Source organism: Chiroxiphia lanceolata, chromosome 2, assembly GCF_009829145.1.
Source record: "Chiroxiphia lanceolata isolate bChiLan1 chromosome 2, bChiLan1.pri, whole genome shotgun sequence".
NCBI lineage: Eukaryota > Metazoa > Chordata > Aves > Passeriformes > Pipridae > Chiroxiphia > Chiroxiphia lanceolata.
In genome coordinates, this window is record NC_045638.1 from 24,233,386 (window position 1) to 24,261,052 (window position 27,667).

The window sequence follows — 27,667 nt, forward strand, 5'->3', positions numbered from 1 at the left end:
TGGACATCCTGCCTTCTCAGTGTACATATACAGTACATTTAAGCTCAGATCGGAGACCTTCCTGGTTGGCATTGGCAAAAGACTCTGTGAATATGCTGAAGATATGGGCTCTGAGAGAGAAAAAACAAGCTGCTGAAAACAAAATGTTAGCACTTTTGTAAATCTGCCAAGTTTTTCAATATAACTGCCAACAGTTTGGTGTTCAGAGGAACTCAGCAGAATTGCTAACATGCATGCTGTATAAATGGCTATTCATTAGAAAGATGCTGTAGTTTATATGTGACTGCTTTCTTTGGCTGGCTAATATATCAAGTATGGTACTTGTTTTGTACTGTGAAAAACTTTCTCCATTACCATAGTAACCTTTTGCATGTTGGCGGAAGCTGATGTCATTCATGGTATTATTCATTCTTAGTGAATTGGTCCTCAAAGTGCTAACAAGTTCCAGGGAGATAAAGAACACTAAGTATACATTCTGGTTAAACATGATTTAACCCTTTCACCTCACCAGGTCCCTGGAGATAGATAGGTACATATATTTGATTTACACACATACACGTTTAGTTTCTTTAGTATCGTTAACAGAAAAGGGTAGGATGTCAATTTGTATAGCACAATTCCAGAGGGAAGTGTAAAGGCAGAACTCCTCTGTCACTCCCTATTTATTCTCTGATATTTCAGCATTACAGGTAAACTTATCGAAGGAAAAATAAACTAGTAATCTTTTCTATTTATCTAATCACCTACAGCTACTTCATTCTTCATCATTACCAAGAGTAAGTATTGTGAAATATAAACTGTTCTCAAAGTATTTTTACAGCTGTATTTTTACAGACTGTTACATAAGTCAAAAGTTTGAACAGAATTTTCATTGTATATATTCTACAGATGTTCTGTTATTAAAGTGGTAGCACAAAATTGGGCATTTGATTTTGATGGGGGTGGGAATAGGATCAAACCGTAGAAGATGGCAACTCTTACCTGTAGTTACATATAACCTAGAAACCTTTATACATTCTATAAATCCTTTGTCTTTGAACTTCATGTCTCATTTACAGTAGCGTGGAGTGTGTGTGGTGGCAAAGAACACTTAATCAGTTCCAGGTCAAAAGACAGGGAGGCTGCAGGACTTTATCCTCAAACTTTTTCCTTTCCCTTTCCACACTTATGTACACACAAACATAGGGAGAAGGAGAATCTCTGTGTCAAAGCCTGAAGGGTCAGAGGAGAAAAAGCAATCCTCCCTTGCCATGCTGAGTGCAGCTGTGTTACTACAAGAAAGGGAGACAAGGGTGACATGGAAATGAACTTGTTAGAGATTGGTTCCACTCGATTTATTGAAATTCCCTCCTCTAGAGCCTTACTGGAAGCAAAAAATATGTTTTGCTGTACTTTTTTCTTTAGTTCTATAGAACATTTGCTAGTTCTTCACCAAAGTTCTTCTCAGGTAAGGTGAAGACCAATCTGGTCTTCCTTAGGCAAAACTCATCAAAACCCAGAGCAAGGCACCATAACAAGATGCATAACTGTCTATAACTAAAGCGATGGCTCATCACTTTTCCACTGAAATACTAATGATGGCATCATGTATTTGAAACACTATCTGACTGAAATGAATGGGAAGGTTCATTACCATTATTGTGTATGTGCTGTGTTATCTCAGATAGACACCCTCCACTCTGCTGGTTCAAGGCGAAGTGCAGTAGATCTCTGGGTCATTTTGTCAAGGCTGTCATAATAAGCTAAGGATTGGAAACTGTGCCAAAAGCTTTTGCCTTTTATTTAAAGGAAATTGAGATAATGGTGGACAAGACAAGCTGGCTCAGTCTAAATCCTGTATTACTCAACTAGTAAAGAGGTCAGTAGTTGAAGGGACCATGAATACCTGAGCTGTGCTGTTGTAATATGAATATTACTGGTAAAATGAATCTTTCCTTGGTCCCTGTATCTAGTAAAGGTAGTCATTAGTCTGCTGAGCTGAAATGACAATAACTCTTCTTATTTTTTCATTAATGTTTTCTTTGCTGGTTCCAATAATTCTTTCTAAATTTGTAAATTCGGGTAATTTAGTTTGAATAATACAATTTAAATGAATATTGATTTGCTGACTTAAACTTCAACACTACCTCACTGAAGTATAATATTCATCTTTATCTATCTGTGTTGCTTTAAAAATAAGTATTGACTTTTGTACATGTGTAACAGTATAACTAAAGCAGTGTCTGAACTTCCCAGTCTTTTCATACTGTTTTAATTCCATTAGTAAGACATTGGAACAGGATTATTCTGGTGTCTGTGAAATCAGAGATCTAGTAAAACTAAAAGAAAAGTAATTTGTTTATTATGCCTAACTGGTTGGTTATGTCTGAGGAATTTGGCACTTCCTTGTGTTTGAACTTTTCTGCACTGAAATATTAATTCAAATAACAATACGTTCTATTTGTATTTTAAATGCAAAAAATTAAATAAAAAGTATTTCCTTATCCAAGATGACAGATAAAGTGCCAGTTTTGCTAGTGATAACCAAAAAATTTCAGGAATCTGCCAGAAAAATGTGCAATTCACCCTTGTTTCATATTTTTCCTGATGATTTAAAAGTGGTTAGCAAACACTTCAAGTTTTCAATTAATAAAAAGCAATATTTATCAGAAATTAGGACAAAATTTTCTTTTATATCTGGATAAAAATCTGGATCACTCTCTATTGAAACAGTATTTTTCTTTTCCTAAACAAAATGAACAGTTCTGATGAGATTCATTTGACTAAACGATTGCTGGCACTACTGAGAATCACTTACGCTATCCAGATTAGGTGTACCTAAACACATTCCTAAGGCTATGAAATGGGTAGATTAATCTAAGAAGTTTCTGCAAGAAACTCCTCCATTCCCAGCCCATTAGCCCAATTCAAAGGATACTGGAACCAGAAGATCAAATTGTAAATTTTTTTTCTGGATATAATAATTCCATCCATTCCATTCCATTTCAGTAGCTTCATGAAACTCTTGTAAAGCCAGTTTCAACCTACCACCAAACTGTGAATACCCAGTAGATGTTGAGCCAGTTTCAACCTACCACCAAACTGTGAATACCCAGTAGATGTTGAGCTACTGCTTAAACTATGGGTACGGTTCAGGCATCCTCCTTAACACATCAATAGCCAGTGGAGAAAGACAGGTTGATTTTCCTGTGGAGTGGAGGAATATCACTGATGACTGAAGGCACTGTGCTAAGTAAGGTGTGATTCTGTAAGAGATGGGTTGCTTGCAGAATTTAGAATCATAGAATCACAGAATCATAGAATCAGAGAATCAATTGGGTTGGAAAAGACCTCCGAGATCATCAGTCCAACCCTTGATCCAACACTGCCATGGTTACTAGACCATGTCACTACATGCCACATTCAGTCTCATCTTAAAAACCTCCAGGGATGGTGAATCCACTACCTTCACGGGCAACCCATTCCAATGTCTAATTCCTCTCTCTGTAAAGAATTTCTTCCTAATATCCAAACTAAACTTCCCCTGGCACAGCTTAAGATCATGCCCTCTTGTCCTGCTGCTGGTCACCTGGAAGAAGAGACCGACGCCCACCTGGCTACAATCTCCTTTCAGGAAGTTGTAGAGAGTGATGAGGTCTCCCCTGAGACTCCTCCAGGCTGAACAACCCCAGATCCCTCAGCCTCTCCTCGTAGGACTTGTGCTCCAGTCCCTTCACCAACCTCGTTGCTCTTCTCTGGACCTGCTCCAGCACCTCAATGTCCTTCCTGAACTGAGGGGCCCAGAACTGGACACAGTACTCCAGGTGTGGCCTCACCAGCGCTGAGTACAGGGGAAGAATGACTTCCTGGTCCTGTTGGCCACACTGTTCCTGATCCAGGCCAGGATGCCATTGGCCTTCTTGTCCACCTGGGCACACCACTGGCTCATGTTCAGCTTCCTGTCAATCCAAACTCCCAGGTCCCTCTCTGTCTGGTTGCTCTCCAGTCACTTTGTGCCCAGCCTGTAGCACTGCCTGGGGTTGTTGTGGCCAAAGTGGCCTTGTTGAACTTCATCCCTTTGGAATCAGTCCATCTCTCCAGCCTGTCCAGGTCCCTCTGCAGAACCCTCCTGCCTTCCAGCAGATCAACACTTCCCCCAGCTTAGTGTCATCTGCAAATTTGCTAATGGTATACTCAATGCCCTCATCCAGATCTTCAGTCAAGACATTAAACAGAACTGGGCCCAACACCGATCCCTGGGGGACACCACTAGTGACCGGCTGCCAATTGGATGCAGCTCTGTTCACCACCACTCTGGGCCTGGCCCTCCAGCCAGTTCTTAACCCAGCACAGAGTGCCCCTGTCCAAGCCGTGGGCTGCCAGCTTTTCCAGGAGCATGCTGTGGGAGACGGTGTCAAAGGCTTTGCTGAACTCCAGATAGACCACATTCACAGCCTTCCCCTCATCCACCAAGCCGGTCACCTGATCATAAAAGGAGATCACGCTGCTCAGACAGGGTCTGCCCTTCCTAAACCCGTGCTGGCTGCGTCTGATCCCTTGTCCATCCTGTAGTAGTTGTGTGATTTCACTTAGGATGATCTGCTCCACAGCCTTGCCAGGCACTGAGGTCAGGCTGACAGGCCTGTAGTTTCCTGGGTCCTCCTTGCAGCCTTTGTTGTGGATGGGTGTGACATTCACCAGCTTCCAGTCATTTGGGACCTCCCCAGTAACCCAGGACTGTTGGTAGATGAGGCAGAGCAGCTTGCAGAGCTCCCTCATCACCCTAGGATGGATCCCATTTGGTCCCGTAGACTTGTGAGGATCCCCTGTGACTCAGCAGGTCGCTCACTGTTTCCTCCTGGATTACATGGTGGGGCTATTCGGCTTCCTGCCTCTGTCTACCAGCTCGAGAGACCAGTTGTCCTGAGGACAACCTGTCTTACTGTTGAAAACTGAGGCAAAGAAGGTGTTAAAGGTTAAAAGGTCAGCCTTTTCCTCATCTTTGGTGACTATGTTCCCCCCACGTCCAACAAAGAATGGAGGTTTTCCTTGCCTCTCCTTTTGCTATTGAAGTATTTGTAGAAGCACTTCTTGTTATCCCTAACAGAAGTGGCCAGATTGAGCTCAAATTGTGCCTTTGTCTCTCTAATTTTCTTCTTACATGACCTAACTATATTCCTAAACTCTTCATGAGTAGCCAACCCTTTTTTCCATAGTCAGTAAGCTCTCTTTTTTCCCCTAATTTCCTTCAAAATCTCCCTTTTCAGCCAGTCTTCCCCGCCGGCTTGCCTTTTGGCACACTGGGACAGCCTGCTCCTGTGCATTCAAGACTTGCTTCTTGAAGCATGTCCATCCCTCCTGGCCCCCTTTGTTTTTAAGGGCTGTTTCCCAAGATACCCTCTGAACCAGTCTTCTGAGTAGGCAAAATCTGCCCTCTGGAAGTCCAGCATAGAAGTTTTATTCATGGCCCTCTTTGCATCCCTGAGTATTGAAAACTCTATTATTTCATGGCCACTGTGTCCCAGACGGCCTCCAACCACCACATTTCCCACCAGCCCCTCTCTGTTTGTGAACAGCAGGGCTAGGGGGGCCCCATCCCTGGTAGGCTCATTTACCAGCTGGAGCAGGAAATTATCCTCTCTACACTCCAGGAATCTCCTAGACTGCCTCTTCTCTGCTGTGCTGAGTTTCCAGCAGACATACGGCAGGTTAAATTTGCCCACAAGTGCAAGGGCTGGAGATTTTGAGACATCCACCAGCTGCTTGTAGAATAATTCATCACCCTCATCATCCTGGTTGGGTGGTCTGTAACAGACTCCCACCAGGATGTCAGCCTACTTGGCCTTCCTCTTGATTCTGATCCACAGGCATTCAACCTTACTGTTACTGACTTCAAGTTGTACAGAGTCAAGAGTACCTCTAACATACAGAGCCACCCCTTCACCTCTCCTACCTTGCCTGTTCCTTCTGAAGAGCTTGTAGCCATTCATGGTAGCACTCCAACCATGCGAGTTTGGCAGGGTGGATGTTGTGGTGCTGAATAATGAAGTCCTCATCTGTTCATCCAAGGTTATGAGGATAGGTCTAAGGTTATGTAGGGATATAGGACAGTTATTATCGTCACTTTCTCTTGAAGAGATAGGGACAGAAAGGGATATATCTTCTGGGATAAAACCCTTTCTGTTACCCAAATCGCCCCCTTTCTTCCTCCTGCTCCCCTTTGTTCACCTTCACTTGTGATCATGCACAAGGTGTCAAGATCCTTTGGAATACCTCACAGCTACACCTCATACATCTCTTGCAAGACTACCACATTTTTTTCCCCATTTTAGTTTTGTTTCATTCATTTTTTTTCAGGTGGTCCACTCAGCTATCTCTATCTCAGAACAGTCATTGAAAATGGCTTTGAGGAACTCGTGCTAGAGTACTTGGGACACAGCAGTGATGTGGTTCACTTGGACTGTGTAAGAGCAATTAAAAGTTATATATTTTTTGCATTTACCCTATATTTTCCCAAAAGCATGGCCCAGAAAAAGCCTCAAAATAAGCAACATAAACATTTCAGGAATATGACCTGCAGTGTGTTGCCATGTGACATGTAGTAGGAGAGTATAGATACAGTCAATGATTTCAGATAGATTCCTTTTGCTGAGTAAGTTACTTGACTAAGGCTTGTGCATATAATACAGTATAATATTTTAATTACAAAAAATTATACCCGCTAGTAGTAAAATGGAAACTTCTGTACCAAGTTAAATCATAGTTCAGATCACGACTTTTTCTCTGTGTGTATGTGCAAACTGACATGGTTTGAATCTGGCTCCCTGCCAAGTCTCCAAACCTCACCACAAGAAGTCCTCCCCCCCCAAACCTCAGGGAGAAAAGGGAAAAAAAAAACAACCAAGAAAAACCGAAACGAGAGAGAGAGACAGCTAAAGCAATATATATAAATATATTTACACTTATATTACAGTTATATACAATTGAAATAGATATACAATTTCACAAGGAAAAGGGAAAGGGAAGGGGGAAGGGAAAAAAAAGGAACAAAACCAAAATAAAATACATACATATCCCGATCAATAGCCCAAGATCTAGCAACTAAAAGAATTAGTAAAAGACTATCTTACTACTCTCCTTGGGACAACAGAGAGTCACGCTGGAGCGACTGCCGGCAATTTCTGTCTCCCAAGGTTGGCAAGGCCTTACCAGGCCTCACTCTCCAACCCAACAGACTCAACAGCAGGGAAACCTGAACCTCCAAAGCCACCGGAAGGAAAGAGACCAAAGGCCTTTCCTCCTTTCTTCTTATACCCCGGCTTACGTAAAAATCATAGGGAATACTGGGTAAATCTGGGCACTTTCTTGGCTACAAACTGGTAACCAAGGAAGGCCTAGACCAAACTACCACAGAATGCATTTATAACCTGTATTAAAGTGATTAAAGGGTATAAGAAAAGGAATATCAGTAACCCATTTTTAAAGATTCAGCATTTCTGAGAGGCAAAGGAAATAAAGATTCCATCCTACAGACTTCTTGAGACATAAAAAAACACTCCCTTTTCTCACCAGGTTGAAAATAAAACCTTTGGAAAGTTTGGAAACAGAGAAGTAAAAGATTAGCTGGCTGACCTATAGAGAACAAGAAGTATATCAGACATTGCTTGATGTCTCAGAAACACATTTTCAGTTTGTGGGTCTGCCTTATTCAGGATAAGAGTTAATCCTCATTGGAGTAATGAGGAACAGATCCTCTCATTTTAACCAGCTACACTGTCTATTTAGCAACTCTGGTAGGATAAGGACATGCACATTATTATTAACTACAGTTCACTGATTGCATTGTTGCATGCCCTTCTCTTGAGAAAGCTTTTTCTGACAAAATGTGGTTTTGAACTGGCAGTATGTAGGAACTGGTTTGGATTCCTATGAACAGGAATGTGTTCTTCTCAAAATATCAGTTTCTAAAAATGATTCACTAAGAATTTAAAATAACTGGAGCCGCACGGTAACTGAACTAAAGCTAGGTGCAGATATTCTCTGCCTTGCATTGCTGCAACAGTCATGAACATAATCTGTTTTAACCTTAGAAACAAAAAATTTTGTGCACCTCATCCCAGGACATAAATCACTCACAAAATGATGAAAATGGTAAGAATCTACGGAACAGTTATCCCAGATTAGTATTTCAGCACAAGTCTATAAAATGCTTAAATGTAAGTTCTCTGAATGACTACTCCTGCCAATGTAACATATTTCTCTCTGTAAGCTGATGGTATCTAATTCGTACTTAAAATGCAGCAATAACCAAGCAGCTGAAGCTCTTGGTAATCCACACCTTGATTAACACATCAACAATTAGTAGTTTTATGGTTGTGATAGGCCCTTACGAAGTCATAAATTCAGATCAGCAATGGTGCTATTCAGAGGCTAGTAGCTGCTCCAGTATTTCAAATCTTGTACTTCCCCACACTAATTGTCAAGAAGATATGTGGCATATTAAAATACTATTGACCTTGATTAATGCAAAACCATTAACAGAAATCAATGTATTTGTCAATTTGCCCAAGCTTAGCATCTGATCCACTCTGCAGAATGGATCTAGATACAGGGAAAGTCCCCAAAAGTCCTACATGTTTTTGTGTTGTGCTTTGCACTATGGATTCAAAGTGAACCTTTGAATACAGTACATGAGATAAATTTTGACACTTCCTTTTTAATTTGTCTTGCTAATGCCAGTATTAAAATGACATACCCTCTACTGTAATTAGCTTGGTGACAGAATAGAAAATGATATATTGACTCTCCAGGTTAGGATATAGAAATCTGAACTGGAAAACAAGTCCTTATTGATGAATTTAGCTAATAGAGCTGGAGCAAGAAAGCAATCTGATCGGGTCATTGTCTTATCTGAAAAAACAAATAAATGTGGATGAGTATAATTTGAAGTGACAGACAGAAAAATACTGTGAAATTCATGCACACTTCAATGGACACAAAATTTTTCTCCTTGACTAACTTTCTTAATGTTTCATTAACCTTGGTGGAGAACTTCAGCAAAGACATTTATTCAGTAGAAGCAAGTCAGGCTGCTGTGTATTGGTTATGTATAAATAAAGATGCTTTCTGTTCTGAAAGGACAATTCCTTCTCATTTCCCTTTTCCCTTTCTCTGTTCCCTTTTCACTTTTCCTGATGTTTCTGTGATACTGCATGACCTCTGCTTTAAAAATAATGGTCTCTAATGTGGGCGTTCTACAGCAAACAATAGACTTACCATTTGATGTGCATATTCTAGGTCACTTTCCTCTCTTCATTTACTTTGGTTTTTTGCATCATCTGCCATGTCCGTAGCCATAGCAGATTATTTACTTACCTGTCAGTTTATTTTCTTTGACATAACCTGTCCATTCGTGTCCATGCAGCAAAACTGGAATGCATTACAAGTTAAAAAACTAGGTATGTTTGGTATGATTAAAAATATGCCGTCTCCCTTTCCTTCACTCAAATCTCCTCTTACCCAACTTCCCCCCTTTTCCTTTCTGAGACCACTTCATTTCCGGCTGTCTGGAAACCTTTTACTGTCCTCACTTCACCACATGCAATTTGCATGAACAAAGTGTCTCCCAGCTTTCAGGCAATGATTCACACCTCCTACCTAAGCCTTCAGCTGTCAAACTACAGACATTTTTCTTCTACAACTGACTATTCCACTAAAAAGCAACCTACACAACTACATAGCATGTGTTGTAGCTGCATGGGACAAGCAGGGACAATGTCATGCCTCCACCTCTCCAAGGTACATAGCTGAAATTATATTTCTGAAGAAAAACATTATTTCTAATAGAATCTTAGAGTCTAGAATGGCTTGTGTTGGAACAGACCTCAAAGATCATGTAGTTCCAACTCCCCTGCTGTGGGCAAGGACACCTTTGATTAGACCAGGTTGCTGAGAGCTCCATCCAATGTGACCTTGAACAACTGAAGTTGAACATATCCATAGGAAAGTGCAGGGTTAGCATGATCTTTACTTTGAACTGATCCGCAGAAAAAATTACTCGCTTAAAAAAAGGTGGAAAAGCGAAAGCCAATCCACCTGAATGTAGGAGGGTAGCCTCAAAACAACAATGGAGTTTCAGTTCCATTTCCTATCAAACAAAAACTGCAAGAAGGAATGCTATTCATATTTGTGTTACAGCAGTGGCATGCTTGGCATTTTGATAAAGCTTTTGAGATAGGAATTTCCATGGATTCTCTCTAGCCATTTACTAATGAAAATACTTGGTGGACTCACACTAGAATTTTCCACCAACAGTAGGTTACAGAAAGGAGCTGATTGACAACTCTAAATTATTTCAAATTCCTTCTGATTCAGAATTCCATCTCCTGAACTGATATAAAATGACATGCTTTGGAGTGATGATTTGTTTGCAGGTTAGTGTCAAATGTGACAGCAATTTAGATTCGTAACTATCAATAAAAGAATGAATGAATGAATGAATGAACTGCAATAACATCCTTGGTAAAATGCACACAGATTGGAAAAGGTACTTAAGTCACATTCTACTCACACTGGAGTTTGAATAGATGCAGTTAAAACTAGTGGGTGATCTTAGCTTACCGTTACAAACATTTTATCCAATTTTTTTTTTGATCTACAGTCATATCAAATTATTTTTACAGTGAACATCACTAACTTCAAATATCTATGGTGCAGAATATTTTGTGCCTTCCTTCTAATTTGCGGCTTTACAAAAGAAGAGTTATGAATGTTTCTGTGTCACTAAACTAATAAAAATTAAAAAATTGGGAAGCTTTATATACATTGGATATAATGTTAAAGTGACCTTTGAGGTCTTATAACAGAAAATGAATCGGCTTTGGAATGAGAATCAATATTGCTCTTTTAATGAAATATTGCCAGTTTAGTGGAATAATTCAATATTTTATTAACTGTTAGAATGATATTTTAATATGGATTGTCTGCTGGAAGATGGTATGTCTACACAGTAGAGTTCTGTGTCCTGCAGAGCGACACGGTACAGGAACCACTGCAGACCCAGCGCTCCTGCTGAGATTATATTGTGATGCAGATATACGCTGCACATGCTAACAGTGCAAAAGTGTTGAGAGCTAGGCATGCATTTCTACCTGGCACTGGAGCTAGAGAATTTGGTGCAGGAGGAATGACTGAGGACACTGCAGGAACAGGGAGACCTTGGTTTGATGCCTTGCTTGAGCATCTAGTACCAACTCTTCAAGCACGCAGTGCAAGTGAGATCTTCCCTCTGCCTGATGGCGTTCCCTAAACACAGAGGAACAGAATCTTTCTTTCTTTTTAATATTTCATTTAAGTCATGCAAAGCAGAATAAAAGCATAGGAAGAGCAGATTTAAAGTACAGTCTTTTCTGAGCTCTTCCTATGAAGGCGAATTTCACAAGACAGCTTAGTCAAACTGGCAGCTGCCTGTTGCAGTCCTGGAGCCATCCCCATCTCCTTTTGCTGGCACTACAGTTGCTTTCTGCTTCTTTCTCATCTACCTAGCACTTGGGAGCAAGGAGACCATTCAAGGAGCTAAACTAGCTATCAAGAAATGTTTAGCTTTCTTTAAATTTTGCTCCAACAGAAGAAGAATTAGGAGCAGGGCTGCCACATTTAGGACAACAAATAGCTCCTAAACCAGCTTAGCTGCGTTGTAAAAGCACACCCTCAGGGAAAATAGCAATCCAATTTAGTGCTGGAGTCTCCTTCTGTGGTATCTAAACATTTCTTCACTTTAAGTGAACTAGGCACTAGCAAGTACTAAGATACAGGGGCTTTTTCATACCAGTGCTCCTCTTTCTCTTCTTCCAAGAACAAAAAATGAATAGATTGTTCATTTCTAGACATGTGATTGATTCTTCTGTAACTTTTTCAGCTTTCTTACTTTTGAGAAAGTAATTCATCTTGCAGGGATTTTCCTCTATGTTTTGTCTCATGTGAGACACCTCAATGACTAGAAACACAATTAGTCCTGCAAATAAAGTCTTGGATGTTGGCATTTGCAAGAATGGGGATATCTCAGTGCTACCGACAATAATTTCTCTGACAATAATTTCTTAAATTACTTATTAAAGTACTTGCCTTAAAGTACTTTGCAGAGGTACTTTACAAAGCTATTGCTTCTTTTCCATTTTTGATGTCAAGTTCCTATTCCTTCAAACAGGGAAGGTGACTCTAGAGTAAAAGTCTACATTACAGAAAAAGTCAAAAGAAAGAAATAGGCATCATAAATCTAGGAGATCCTTTCCATCTGAGACATCAGTCTTTCTGTACTGAGTGGAAATCAATAGGAAATGACAGATGTTATGCATGAAAGTTGCTTACAGAGCACAAAGAGGAAATTACCTGTCTTTTGCGCACCCTTGGTTATTTAGATGGCTTGGTCAACAAGCAAAGAGCCATTGAAAGCCTTCCTTAGCCTCAAAGAGTTTCAGTCCGATTTCTAAGAAAGTGCTTCAGCAAAGCACTAAGGCATACTGAGCCTTGGGGAAAACAGAAATGGACTGTTCCAGTAGTGTTAGGCCAGAGGACAGCCAGAATCCAAAATCCAGGAATCAGAAGACATCGTCCAAGCATTTCACCTGCAAGAGCCTGAATGAGGGTCTAAGTTCTGTTCCCTACAGTGTGCAACACCAGGATAAAAACCATCCTGGGCGGACATTTCCTAACTGATTACTGCAATCACAAAACTAGAGAATAGGTTCTCAGTCCTCATGGCTCCTTCACTCCTGTTATGTACTGGTTCAGCTTTCAGGAACAGGGAATTGTGCGCTCTGCCCTCAACACCACACTCCACACCCCCTGCTGCCTGTACTTATTCTGGTTACAGAGACACTAAATGGTCAGTTGCATACCAGGCCCTTAAAACTTCATGTGAAGATAGCTCTGGTCAGATCCCTGACTCACAGCTTGGGTTTCTCTGAAAAAACTTGAGTGAATTTCAAAAGTGGACCATTTACATGTGTATCACAATAGAGGTTTAAATGAGGGACAGCTGCTTATATACCTTACAACCAAACTTGAGTCAGCAGTGTAGGTACCCTCATCAGGTAAGCAGGGATCATTCAAGACCAAGCAAGGGGTAATCTAATATATGTGTTTATATTCTATAAATGCATTTATATTCTATGGTGTTTCATAGTTTGTAGACACCTGGGTAGTATCTGGGTATTATCATGGCATGCCAGCTAGGTCTAGGAAGTGTTGTGGGGAGAAGGTAAGGCTTATTTCTGTAAGTATAACCCTGAAGTGAGTTTTGGCCAAGCAAAGATGAGGATGTAGTGGAAGTGGAAGACTAGCGTATGTTGTGTAGGGTGATGTCTAGTGAGGAGTTTGCTTGGACAATTACTGTTAAGCCTCCAATGAAAAAAGATGCACTGATGCACACTTTAGCTAAAGGCAGGGTTCTCATCTGTGGGCAAAATATCTTAACAGCCAGTCTCACCACTCAATAAGGCGGCAAAAGACTGTCACCAGGACTTATGACTTTGCTGCCTTTATGTTTTTTGCATGATTTTTACCTACAGGGCCAGGAAACACAGCCCTAAAGCAGCAGGGCATGAGTACCGGGACAAAAATAGATGCATCCAAGCTGCCATTTGTTTTGTAACTACAAACCTCATAAGAAGTGTTGCTTTTGCATCCATCCCACAGGGTGATAATTACGACATTCCCAGTGTTTCCCTTTTGCTGGGCATTATGTGTCAGTAGGAAATCAAGTGGGTCTTTGTTGTGCTGAACCACATCTAGACTGCTCCCATCCACTCTGCCCTCCCGGACTCCTTCCTTTGAGCAGTTTACCGAAGGAGAGGGGCGGACAATGACGGTCGAAACACGAAGCAGCAGCCCTTTGCGCCGTGCCCCGCGGGGCCGGGTGAGCTCTGACCATAGCGGGTTCGTGCTTCAGAGGGAGGTAGAGGGATGCTAGAGAGGTTCGACGTGGTGTTCGGTGAGGTGCGGGTCCGACACGCCTGCCCTGGACCGCCCCGGCAGGTACCGGGGCGGGGCGGTGCAGGGAGAGCCGCCCCCGGCTGCCCCGGCGCGGCCGGCGGCTGGGCATCGCATCGCGGGGAGGCGGCGGTGAGGGGAGGGCGGGGAGGAGTGTGCGGGGAGGCGGAGGCGGCTCGGCACGGCTCGGCACGGCTCGGCTCGGCTCGGCACGGCTCGGCACGGCACGGCAAGGCAAAGAAAGACCCCCGAGAGAAAGTGGAAGTGTGCCTCGCCCCGCCGCGGCCGCCTGCCCGGCACCGGCGGAGAGGCGGCCCCGCCGCCTCGGACTCGGGCTGCTGCTGAGACCGCGTCCCCCCGAGGTGAGTGCTGAACTCGGGCAGGGCAGGGAGGGGGCGGCGGGGTGCCCGGCAGGCGAGCACCGCACCCGGGGTGCCCGGGGCTGCCTCTCGGGTCTCCAGCGCCGGGATCTGGATGATGAGGAGGCACGTTTTGCGGAGCGGTTTCGTTGGTGGTCTCTGTGTGTACTGGGGGGAGTGAGGAGGGTGGTGGTGTGTGTGTACGTGCTTTTTCTTCTGTTCGCGTTCCTTTTTGTCCGAGTGTCTGTGCCCTGCCCATGGCCAGCGGCCCCGCAGCCTGGCGCCAGCCCTGGTGGGCTCTGCTCAGAGGGAGGCAAGAGCCGCCCGCTCTCCTGCCGGGGGGAGCGAGAGAGGGAAATACGGTGGGTCAGTGAGGTGCTGGGCTCTGCCCGCTCTCATTGTGTGCAGAGGTGAGAAAACTAACCCAGGCTCTGTCAGATGAGCACTTTTCCTTAAAGGAGCCCCTTTGTGGACACGCCGTTGCCCTTCCCGAGCCCTCCGTTTGGGGCGGAGAGATTGCCGTGAGCTGGTGGAAATCAGTGCTGTCAGGCAGCTGGGTGGCGATTTTCTGATAAACGTTTTCTTTCATTGGTAGTGTCAGTCGGTTAAATCCCAGTGTTTTGTGGGAGCGTGCCTACCGAATGGATGACAGAAGGACTTCAGAGCAATGTTAGCAATGTTCACGCTCGTTTCCAGCACCAGCTCGCCTCAGGTGGCTCCTGAACCCCTGTACCGCTGTGCCGGGCTGGAGCGCTCTCTGCGCCCAGGTTTCGCAATTGGTAACTTGCATCTATGAGGTTGGATACCAATGCCTGGCTTTACACCCGGGCTGGGCTTGCTGGCAGTGGGAGCCTGCTCTGGAGGCTTGCTCTGGAGAAATACGACTTTTCCTTCCCTCCGGAGAGATAGGGAATAGCGTGTCAGGATAATCCCACGTGTTTCAGAAAGGGGGTTATGATGCAATTTAGGTGTTTGCACAGTGAGTTTAGGAACTTTCGTCTCCTGCTGTGGGCTGTTTCTGGGCAGAATCTCAGGCAGAGCATGGTTTCTCGTCTCCTGTTCCCACAACTTTATAAGAGACTATTCTCTTCAGCTTTCTATTCTCCATGTATTCTGCTTATGGAGTCCTGGCTAGACTCACTATAATCACTACCAAAAATGAGAGGGCAGTGCTGAAGTAGTAGCTTATTAGGTGATGTTTTACTTTGGAAATGATTTTGTGGGTGTAAAAACATTTTCGACTTCATTGCCAGCATCTGAGATGTGACCTGAGGGTAAAAAAAAAAAAAAGGCGTAGTACATATATGTGTATATGTGTACAGTAGGTTCAAAGCGATGGGACAAGTTCTCTTGACTGGGCTATTGTTCGGAAACAGCAGGGGTGCCATTAAAAGTACTGGTGAAGACTGGGATTAGGGTGATTGGTAAGCAGAGCTCTGAACCGTTGCAGTGATTTTGTGTTGTAGCAGCATTCAGAAATCCCAGCTGTAAATCACATTATACAAAGAGAAAGCCAGTGCCTGGCCTCAAGCGATGACACAGGTACAGCAAGCAATTTGTAAGAGAAAGGAATAGAGGGGAAGCCATTTGTCTAATATTACATAGGTTAAGCCAGAGCTCAAAGTTCCCAGACTGTAACTGACTTTATATATTTTGTCTCTGTTATAAAACTTTTTCATTATGAATTGAACCTCTCCTGATTATGGAATAATTTTCTAAGTACTAGCAATAATATTTGAGGTGTAGTATGCAGAACATGTATTTAATATGTAAAATGAGTAAACATCAACAATTTTTGAAATGGGAGACCAAAATACTTCCAACTGGAAGTGTACAAAATTCTTTGAATAAACATTCCTAGGATATCATATATTCTGTAATTGTACAGTAGGAATTAAATGGAGCTTGAGTTGCTTGGAATTTGTAGTGTTGTTTGTGGCAACTGACCATCGTGATAACAGTGGTTTATTGCGCTACTTTGAAAGAGCTCTTGCATTTTATACTGATATCATACTACTTTTAAGTAGTACGGTTATTTCAAACCAGCATAATGAGATGAAAAGCATTTGGCATACACCCGTGTAAAACAAGATTTTAGTGCTAAATTCAGATCCTTTCTTGAAGGTATCTATAAAATACCATGGTTTTGCAAGGTGTCATACCAAGGAAAATAGACATCTAGGTTAAAGCTGTCTTAAGAAATTTTTGTCATGAAATGACAGTCAGAGCGGCAGTTTCAACCACATTTTTCCTCTTTTGGAAGGGAATGGTTTCTTAGCTTAGAAATGGAAGCTCTTACTAAGTCAACATGAGGTAAATGGCCATAATAAATGGGACACTTGAATGAGATGAATTACAGATTTGAACATGAGCCTCTTCTGTTTCATCAACAAATTATTTCAGAGTGATTTCTGTGTGTTTGTTTCACAAAAAAAGTGCTTAAATATGTAGTTTGAATATACATGTACACATATACACAGAGAGGGTTTTTTTGTTCAATTGTGAGATACAACAGACAATACTCTTACAATCTGAATAATTTTTTTATTCAGATTTTCATGAATTCTTTTTTTGTGCAGTTCTGTAAAAAGTGACAAAATAGCGAAATTCTCATCTGAGTTAAAAAAGCCACGACAAAAACAAAAGAGAAAAATGCAACCCCAAACAAGCATCATGATCCAAAGCCACTTTGTACGGTCTGTCAGTACTATCTCAAGTTAATCTTGCGTGTTGGCCTGTTACAAAGTGAGGCAAACCTCACTTGCACATTCCTGTTTTTTCCACTTCGTCTTCTTTCTGCTACTAACTGTTATTCAGGTAATTGTAGCTAATGAACATAGGAAAATGTTACAATCCTGCACAAAATTAGCAGTAGTTGGGGATGCAGTTGATGATCTCTGGGAATGTTGTGTTTTCACGTGTTGGCAACAACAGCAGCTACTGGGGATACTTACCATTTTGTGGGCCAGACTTGCTGGTTTAAGACTCTGCCAAGTCTGCATGAAATACCGTTTGTTGCATCTTTCTGAAAAAGATGACAAATAGTTTTTTGGCTTAGTAAGATGAAAGAAACAGCCTGGCAGGCAGCTCACTCTAACCTTTGCACTTAGATTTGTTAATTTTCCCTAAGGTGTGTGTTTCATGTGGTGCTAAGCCTAGCTGTTAATTCATTTAGCTTCTTAGAGACATTTCACAGCAATCAAATAGACATTATTATATGTGTGTATGTGTATATGGCTATTCGCACAGCCTTTTTGTCGAGTAATTATTAATAAATAATTAATATTATTAATTATTTAATATTATAATTAATAAATTATTAATAAACTTACACATCCCTCTAAGTGTATATATTCCTGGTCTGTCTTATCACATATGCAGAAGAAGAGAGTTGGATTATGGATTTTAGTTTTTATTCCTTCTTTCTAAATGATCTACTTTAAAATAGCACTCTCCCTGATTCCTGGAAGTGTTAATGCAAACATTACATCTGTTTACTCAGGGAAAGATTTTTCTCTTCCTTGAAATCTTTGGGATCATGAAGGCAAGCTATGCAAGTAAATGGTTTTAGAGGGGGTTGACTTAAACACGTGTGATTTTTGGATCATACGTAGAGGAGTACCTGGTTAATTCCAGACATGCTAAATATGGCTTGTTCCTTTCTAGAATGAATGTGTGTCTAGGATAGGTGTCAAATCTTAACTTCAGTGGGCTTGAAAACATGGAAGAGCACATGCATCCCCAGCAGTGCAAGGCTGACAGCTGTGTTGACTCAGGGATATAGACACTGTGGTAGCCAAGCTAATTTTTCTGGTCCTTCTAGGCTTAAGGCACTCTCATCTGAGTTGGTGGGGGAAAGAGTAAGTTCTGGATGAAAAATACAAATTCCCCCAAAATACCACATTTCTTGTAGCAGCTGAAAGGTATTTGAAGTTATTTTGCAAATCGTTTAAAGCTTTCTTTTTCCTCCCTCAGTGAAAATGGCTAAGTTGGCACAGCTGGGTTTGTTGTGTATGTGGCGATGAACAGCTACTGCTCAAAGATTTGTCAAAAGGAAATTGGGTAGTATGATTTCAGCCTGTAGTGAGATGCTAGAAGCTAGCGTTGTCCCAGAGGTGTGCAAGGCTTTCTTGTAGGTGCCTAAGGTATGATGTAGCTGTGGCATAAGCATATAACTGAACCTCATCAGGCAGTAAAATCCAGGTGACAAAGATACTGCTTGTGGTTCAGAAGACATAGTAGTTTTTATGATGCTCAGTCTCAAACTGGGAGCGCAGTATACCTTGCAAATTGAAATTCTGTTGTCACATGAAGCGGTATTCAGTGGATTTGAAATAAACTGATGTAAAGCATTTAAAAAAAAAAAAAGGTTTTGCTTTCAATACCTAAAGATCCGTGCATCTACTTTTCTAGGATCGTGGATTATTTTGTTTTGAGGTTAGAATAAGGTACAGAATGTTTGGAAAGACTGACTGCAGGATGTGTGGAATGTCAATACAGTTGTGGAGTTTGTTTTGACGCAGTTAAGTATGTTTCGGGTAAATGGACTATGAAGAAATCTTTGCTGTTTGTATTGCAGTAGTTTATTGTGGATCAGTTCTCAGTTGAGATACCTTTGTGTCAGGTGCTGTTTTATTTAGGTGTAATAAAACAAAAACATCTATCCAACTGCATTTATCTTAGTCTGAGAAATGCCATGTCAGAGGAAGAAAGACCAGATAATTTTATATTTTTATGGTATCAGCAGCTAAATCCCATCACAGAAGCTTAATCTAAGCAAGTGCCCAAGATTCCTATGCAATCAAAAGAGAGAGATGAATGACTGTCTGGTGGTAGGTGTCTGAATGTAGAGCCCTGACTCTCTCTGCTGTGCCAGTCTGCTTTGGGACCAAAGTGGAGGGATGTAGGTGTCCTTACCTGTACATGTGCAAGTCAAGTGAGGGCTCCAGCCTTCCTGAAGAAAGTACTGTCAGTGCGTAACATTTCCCTGGCAGTGTCCTGGATGTCAGCAAGCAAGGGAATGTTTGTGCTCTTTGTCACATCTGGATTGTAGATAAATACGCAATGTGCCCTAATTAGGAGTTTTATTTAAGGAACATTAGTGATTTAACACCCCAATCTAATTACTTTTAAGCTTCTTCCTAATTTTGCAATTAGTGCTGGAGCAAGACTTTTTATAGAAAATACACCCTTAAGGAAATCAGAACCACTAGCTCCTAGTGGTTATAGAAAGCTTTATTTCTGTGACGATGTTCTGTAGATAATCTCCGTAAGAAATAGTAGTACTTCTACTTGATGGCAAAGACAGAAAATGTGTCAAGTGTTTTCAAAAAACTTGTAGTCAGTTCTTGCAACCTAAATGACTCTGACTTTAGAATGTGCATCTGTAGGATTGAATTCTGCTCAGATATTATCTAGTAGAGAAAGCATGCTTTAATCACTTTATACCACAGTCATCTTTGGCCTTCAGTGGGTGAGGAGGAGGAGTCAGGGTGTAGCCAGAGTGTACTGGCTGTGTGCTCATGTAGTTTATAGCAGCCAAGACAGCTTTTTATAAACATAGATGGTAAGGTGCAATTTGGAGCAGCCATAAGCCCATCAAAAATGTAGTGTGGCCTTACAAGGATAAAGCTGGTTTTGTAGCTTGTTTCTGGGTAATCCATGTAGTATGTTTCAGCTGGACAGAGAACCTGGTGGAGAATATCCTGGCCCATCAACCAGGTGGTCATAACAATTTTCTCCTCAGAGAAGGTCTCTCAAGTGCGCTCTCTGTTTCAATGAGCAGGCTTGCTATTTCAAGAGATTGATAAATTTGACTAATCTTTAGTACTGGAAGACAGTTCATGCTTTGCAGAGTTAAAACCTAATAATTTGTTCTCTTTAAATGCTAGGTTTTTGATGTTTTTGAAGATGAGGAGCTTTGTATCCAGTCTGGAGTAATATAAATAAGGTCTGGAGAGAGAGATCTGTTTATTTGTTAAATGGACGTAGCTGGAAAAGAAACAAACAAGCTCTCAGGCTCGAAATACCTTATTCCCTTATTGGACTGATGAAGCAATTAAGCATTAAAGCTCGTCACTTGTTTTTATTGCACATCAGTTGTAGTAGACTTTTAAACTAATCTTTTGCTTATTTGTCTTTGTAAAAGAAAATGTTTCATCTGTAGACAGAGCTGCTGTGTGCTTGGGGGCTCTGAGTGCGGACATGTGCATTTAATGCAAAGCAGTTGGAGTTGCTTCAGCATGTGAGATGGTGCCCTGGGCTCATGATTCCTCAGTCCTGTCACATCTCTTCCTTTCCCAGCAGGACATACTCGTCTACATCCCAGTGTGCCAACACAGCCATATAAAGGAAAGGATATAAAAAACACTGCAAGCTACTCTGCTCTGCTTCCACTTCCTACCGCAGATACTGTTTTGATGTCAAGTGACCTGGTATTTCCTTGACCCCTTTCACTGTTCCTCACTGAATGTGTTTTAGCATCAAATAATTTGGCTGTCACTTCAGTCCCAGATTCAAGTCTCCTGATTGTTCACACTGCATATGTGCTAATGAATTCAATATCCCTACCAGCAATAGAGAAGTAGTTCCTTCTGAAGAAGGGGAGGGGGGGAAAAAAAGGCATTGTTGGCTGGCTAATTTGCTTCAAGGTCTGCTTTGGACAAACAGTATGGGCACAGACCCTGCCAAGTTTGGCTTCCTCTGCCTGGGACATTTCTCTAGCAATCTCCCAGGAGGTCTTCTGCCCTTAACTGCCCCCTCATGCCCGTGTTATAAAGAGCTTGGAAGCACTCCTGAGTGTCAGATCTGGCTGGGCTTTAATAAGAGACCCTGGCCCTGATGGTGGTCGAGTAGATGGTGACAGCATCAGTAGTTTTACTGCACTTCCGTATCAACTGAGATTTTGGTATTTAATCATCTTTTCTATGGTTACATATTCTTTCTCCCCCTGTGAAAGGAAATGTATGTACAAACAGCATACAGGAGGTGCAGGGTACCCTAATAGACAGCCAGTGTCTTAAGACTAAGTGTTCCTCAGGGTGAGGAAGTCAAGCTGGTTCATGGTAACTTTCATTAATAGGGTGGAATTTTTATTTGTGTGTTTTGTCTATTGTTGTAACTACTAACTAGGCTTTCTGAATTTATGCTTGCATTAATACTTATTTGTTGCAGATATTGCCGTTCAGAATCCTGAGGGTTTTGTTGGTTGTTTTTGTGGCTTTGTTTTGTTTTTGTGTGGTTTTTTGGTTTGGTTTTTTTGTTGTTTGTTTGTTTCCTTCAAAAAGGTGTAATTTTATTCCTTGGTACAAGACTGGTAGCTTTTGCATTGGTAGAGGTTCTCCCTGTCCCCTGGTCATATTCCTTCAACTTCTAGTCAAACAGAGGATGTTTGAGGTTGATGTTACGTTTCCCTTAAGAAGATTTAATAGAAGGTGCTGGATTGGGGTAACTGTGCAGTTGTTGCAGAAAGAGGAATCCTGGGCACGCAAAGGGAGAGCCCACAGCAGCTGGGCAGCGTCATGCTGGCTGTGGCATTCACTGCTGCTGCCGAAGCAGTCCATGGGCCAGACGGAAGTTGTCTTCCAGTGGACCTGAATACATGATCAGTAATTAATGTAGTTGCCAACAGTGCAAGAGGGCAGAGTGAGGTGGTTTTGCTATGTTCTTTCTATAGTTTTCCAAAAATGGAATACACCACTTTCAAACTGTCTTCTCATTATTAGTTTTAAATACAGCTACTGCAAGTGGTGTCTGCTAGAAAGAGCAGTCAAATGTCCTCATTGTTTCAGTGGTGACCTTTAATACATATAATAAGTGCCTGTCCCTGCTCTGAAAAACTTCCAGTCTATTAGATGAGAGAAGAGCAAGGGGAAATTAGGTAGTGTCCACAGGGACAGAAGAGGTAGCAAACATAATTTAAGTCATAGGATTTTCATTAGCTAAGAACACATTTCATTTCTGGTTTTTTGTTTTATATAGTAAGCCATCATTAGACTAGCTAGGTCTTAATATTTTAACTACTGTAATTTAAATGAAATCCATAGGATTTTTAAAAAGTCAGTTCAGTGCCAGTAAGTAGGACTGAATTTCCCAGCAGTTCAAGAGCAAGGACCCTGGAAGCAGAGGAGGGAAGGAAAATGGTGGTCTACTTTTAAGGAACAAAGCCAATTACTCTCTTCAGATTGTCTGCACGTGTGTCAAGTCACGCACAGCCATACCCATTAATGAAACAGTGACCCACAGGGTAGGTAAATTTGTCCTCCCTGGTTTGTGATCCACGATGAAGGTGATGGGCCATGGCAGTGTGCTGTAGCTGTTTGCACCAGTTTGTCTGGTCTAGAAGTCAAAGAAATGTGCATGCAGATGAAGTCAAGTACCATAGGCCCTTTTATCACCTACCCTTGGCTCTTCATTCAATGCAGCATTCTCTTCTGCACTGGGGATGAGAATATTTGAGAGGCCAGTGTGAGGTGGTGGAGTGTGGCTGCGCTGGTAGACTGGCTGTGTGCATTCCAGAAGGGTTATCTGTGCTGATTAAATAGGCTGGTATTTTGGAATGACTAAGGGTGGGCCTGGGTATCTTCCGTGCTTAAATGTTAGCTGATCTTCTCAGAAAGAAAGGACAGCAATGTTGTTGGCTGCTCTTGCAGCATATTTGCTGAAGTCACACTTATGGAGGAAACGTTTCCTTGGGTTTTGTTTTTTTTTTCAGTCCTGTTTGTGGGCTGAGCGCACATATGTGAATTCCTTCTTAGTTCAAACACACGCAGTTCTCACACAGAGCCTGCTGCTTAGGATGCTTGGGAGAGGCACATCTAGCTCACAAAAGTTAGGACTCAAAACCCTGTCTCGTTGGGGCTAGAAATTATTTTTGTAGTCGTCCTTGTATTGTTTCTGCATTTTTGTCTTCGTTCATTCTTGGTAAGACATCGGCAAGTCATGGATACCACTTATAAGAGTAAATAAGTGACAACTGTTATTTAGTGTCCTTTTATTGATGATATCTACTTTCACAAAAAGTTTAACAACCACAGAGGAAAGAAATCAGGGAATTTTATGAGGGAGTGGATCAAGCATAATACAGAATGCTGTTTTGCTTTTGTGTTTTAGCACAGAGCATGGGTGAGAACTCAGCCTGGGAACCAGTGAGACTGAACAACTTGAAATACTTTATGTATAACTATAATACTATAACAGAGTTCAAATTGCTCTCAAAACCCTTCATTTATTCTTGCTAATTTAAAAAAGCCACAGATTTGCAGATTGTTTTATATTGGCACTTGTTAAATTTCACCTAATGTTTGACAGCTGAAATCTACACGTGCCATTTCTGGCTCCCATCTGGTGCTACTACTGGCTACTGATGACCTTTCCTCTTCTCTTCCAAAGACATAATGATTCAGGAGTGAGTTAATAAGATATATTAAAGGAAAACAGGAAGAAAACCAATCCCATTCCTTACCACTCAGCCTTCATTTTGTGACTCCACTGACTGTTTTTGTGAAAATGCAGGAAGCCACCAGTTGTGGTTCTTCTGTTTCAAATGGCATTTTGATTCCTTTTCAAAACTGTTCTTTTAAAGTATTATCATTACTACTGAAAACAAACAGTACTATCATTACTACTGAACAAAGGTTAAAGTGCCTATCAATACATCAAAAATACATGATTGCAACTGAGAAAAATGGTTAAACTTATTCCCTGTTAAATGTTTTTATAATATAATTTTTAGTATTATCCCAGTGATCAACCAGGGATCAAAGAGTTCCTTAGATGAGTATACTGTCTTTCTTCTTCGCCCACCTCCCTTAGATAGTGTAGCTTCTTCCTGCAGGGACTTGATGACAAATCATCTAAAGTTAATTTGTTAGTGTCCTAAACAGTGCTGAGCAGAATATAGCTGTTCTCATTAGCTCTCTTATTGCCTGAGTGTCAGCACAAAACTCTTCAGGATCTGTTTGTAACATGAGTATGTCTTGATTTGCTTAATACACATTTTTATTCAATCATGGAGATGGCATTTAACTGTGCTCTGGCTTCCAGATCCTTGGTGAATTAAGTCTTAAGTGACCAAAATCAACAAATAATGTCTAAAGACTTACTGTGATTGATGGTTCTCTTTGCAGAGTGACTAGGTTTTAAAATAGTTGAAGGTTTGCTTAAACATCAGGCTACAGGATTATTTACTGCTACGGGGAGAATTTCTGGTAGCTGTGTTCTATCAGCACACACCATCTTGTGAAGTGTATTTTTTTATGTTTGTGGAATTAATACTACCGTCACAGCAGTGCAGAGTAACTTACTCTTGATGAAAGATTAATACTGTAGCACTTTGGTTTTGTAACATTTGGTTGCCAATTTCTTAAAAGGCTTCTCATGATGAACTGGTACTGAGATCTTACTTGTGTGTATTACTCATGCTGGAGGATACAGAAAACTGCCTTTCTTTTTTGGGGGGGGGGGGGTGTAATCATGGGCATTGAAATTTGCTAGATATTGCTCATGATTCTCAAAGAATCCGGAATTAAGCACACTAATACCCTGGAGCTTGGTTCAAGTTTCCCTTGAAAAAGGAACATAATCCAAAGAATTAGAATCCCTTAAATGGGCTGACATTCTTTGTTCGAAATACTACTTTCTTTATCTGTTTATTGTCTCTACAAAGGGAAAGTAGATTCCTTTGCTGTAACTAAGTTTTAAGGAGTTAACAAAATCAATTTAAGGGGTGAAAAATTGGATTAATATCCCAAGGTTATCTAAGGAATTGTGTGTTTGTGTAATGGTAAAGATTGCTTTAAGTATTTTTCAAGGTAGCACTGGTAGTTTCACTGTGAATTGTGTATGTCCCGAGAAGGTGAGAGGACTGTGTATTGAAATGACCACTGACCCATGTTTAGTTAATGCATCCATGCTGCATAAAGTTTGAGTGTGTATTCAGGCTATATTTTACTTTAAAATAAAGGTATTTATAATATCAATATGACTACTGTACTCTGGGATACAGTTTGTCATCTTATCTCAGTTTTGGCCTGGGAAGAGAGCAAGTGTGTGGCTTTTATTTTTGTTTAAATCACAACATAGAGCAACGGCACTTTGAGCCTTTGTGCTGCAGAAAATGAAAGCATAAGGAGTCTATATCTGTGACATGACAAATGGGGCCACCATTTCAGTCTTCCAAAGCATGATAATAATGGAGTTAAATGCTGGAGCACTCATACCCTGTCACAAAATTTAAAGTATTTTTTGGTGTAGGATACAGCTTGCTTCCTCCAGTACTGCCCAGCCTCTTCCTAACTGTGGCAACACAGTTATGTGTTTTACATCCTCAAACACTGAGAGGCCACAAAAGCCTAAGTATAATTCTCAAATGTATCAATATATTTTTATTGTGTTTGTATCTGTGTGTATAAATGTGTGTGCATACATATGTATATGTGTACTGTAAAACCCCAAGTCTCCAGCTACAAGCTCACCAAAGTGTTTTACTTTAAAAATATACAAGGCTCCAACAATATCCACGCTCTGGACATATTAGAAGAACCTTTGATTCTTTTGACACTTTAAGAGAGAATGCAAAGGAGAAACGCTGCACACATTTTCTCAGGAGGTACTTTATTGGTAAACTTTAGGAAATAAGAGATCTTGGCAAAAGTTTAAAGGGTAACATACAACCAAAACAAAGCATTCCACAAAGCATTGACTTAGCACATGCCAACCCATACAACTTAGCAAAATCCAACCCATTTGGTTCCAAGTTACCCAATATATTAGAAAAGAGATTAGTAGAAGAAGAAGGAACAATGAAAGAGAGAGTAAAAGAGAAGATCATAGTTACCACCGTCGTCCTGTGAGAGTCCAGATTCCACGTGGCCAGGTGGAAGGTCTCCAGCACAGACGGAGAGAGATCCCATGTTGCTGTTTTTACTGCTTTGTCGCCCCTGTGGCTGCTCCTCCCAGGCGGGACTCCTGGCCCAGTGGCCGCTCTAGGGCGGGATGGGGAGAGGTGCTCCCACTGTGCCAGCCAAGCAGAGACTGGATTAAGGGTACCAGGGCACGTGGTGTGGGTGTACTCCCAGCTGCCTTTGACTGACAGCTGCTCTGGGGTTGCTCGGCGAGGCTACAGGGGCTGAGGTGTGGGGTAGGGCATTACTTCACCTCTGTGAAAATCGATCTGTCCCCCCCACACCCGCAGCTGAGTTGTTCCGAGCCAGTGCAGTGATCCAGTGTCTCACATGTACATATATGTACATGTCTGGAGAGGTCTGGAGACACACTATCTATAACGCTGTTGATGCTTTTGAGAAAACACACAGGATCACTCTTGAGGAGAAAAGACAACGCAGAAAGATTCATGCCTTGCAGAATATACCACCTAAGGAGTCTTTCTGCTGTGCCTTTTGCAACCGGATGTGCCTGTCTCGTATTGGTCTTTTTAGCCACCAGCACGCTTGCAACAAACATGGGTAAAGCCCTTCCCGAATCTTCGTTCGCAAAGCCCAGCCATGATGATGATGATGGTGACATGTACATATATAGATGTCCTTTCTGATTAATATTTCCCAAGAAGCTGGAAGTCATCCTGTAATACAAATAAGTTTTCATCTTAATTTTAAGGAGGAGAGGGTTCCTAAAACTTAGCAAGAGTACCTTCAGCAGCTGAATTTTGTAAAGTCTACATTTTTGTGGCAAGTTCAAAACCTGTAGCAGAAGGTACTTGCTCATGCAGTCTAGAAGATAAAGTGGTTTTTTGCATAAATGTTACCAGCTTGTATTAAGAGCTGCAGCATTCAGTTAGACATGCTGCTTTATAAGGGAAAAAATAAAATCCTGTGCATGTACTTCAGCAATTTGTCATTACTTTTCAAGCTTATTAACTTATAAGTAGCATTTAATGAGGATACCCATAAAGTAATTGATTTATAGAGTATGTTTATTGGTTCCCTAATGAATTTATGCATTAAATTTAGAGTTCCTCGATGAATATGTTAATCTATTTTTATATTTTGTATACATTTTGTTCTGTAAATAAACAAAAATATTTCTTCAAGGTCTTTATTCCAGGCTACACGTTGTCCGTATGACTGCCTAGTTTAAGCTTAGTATAGAGTTTTTCCAGTGGACCCACTGCACCCACAGCTGAGCCCCTCAGTCAGGCTGGTGGCACCTCTATGAAAATGTATTTAAGAAAGGGCAGTACACCACAGAGCAGAGTGGGGGAAAAAGGTGTGGGAAACAACCCTGCGAGCACCTGGGTCAGAGAAGAAGTGGGAGGAGGCGCACAGTGCCAGAGCAGATATTTCCCTGCAGCCTGTGACAGGAACAGTAGTAGAGCAGGTATT

At 41.5% G+C, this 27,667-nt stretch overlaps 1 protein-coding gene across 1 annotated transcript in view; it reads left to right on the forward strand.

The window, feature by feature from the left end:
• The first annotated feature begins 14,143 nt into the window (after positions 1 to 14,143).
• MYO16 (myosin XVI) overlaps positions 14,144 to 27,667 on the forward strand; it is a 363,225-nt gene continuing 349,701 nt past the window's right edge. Inside the window, exon 1 of the mRNA XM_032679459.1 lies at positions 14,144 to 14,330. The gene's annotated coding sequence lies outside the window, so the exon portion shown is untranslated. The remainder of the gene's footprint in view (positions 14,331 to 27,667) is intronic.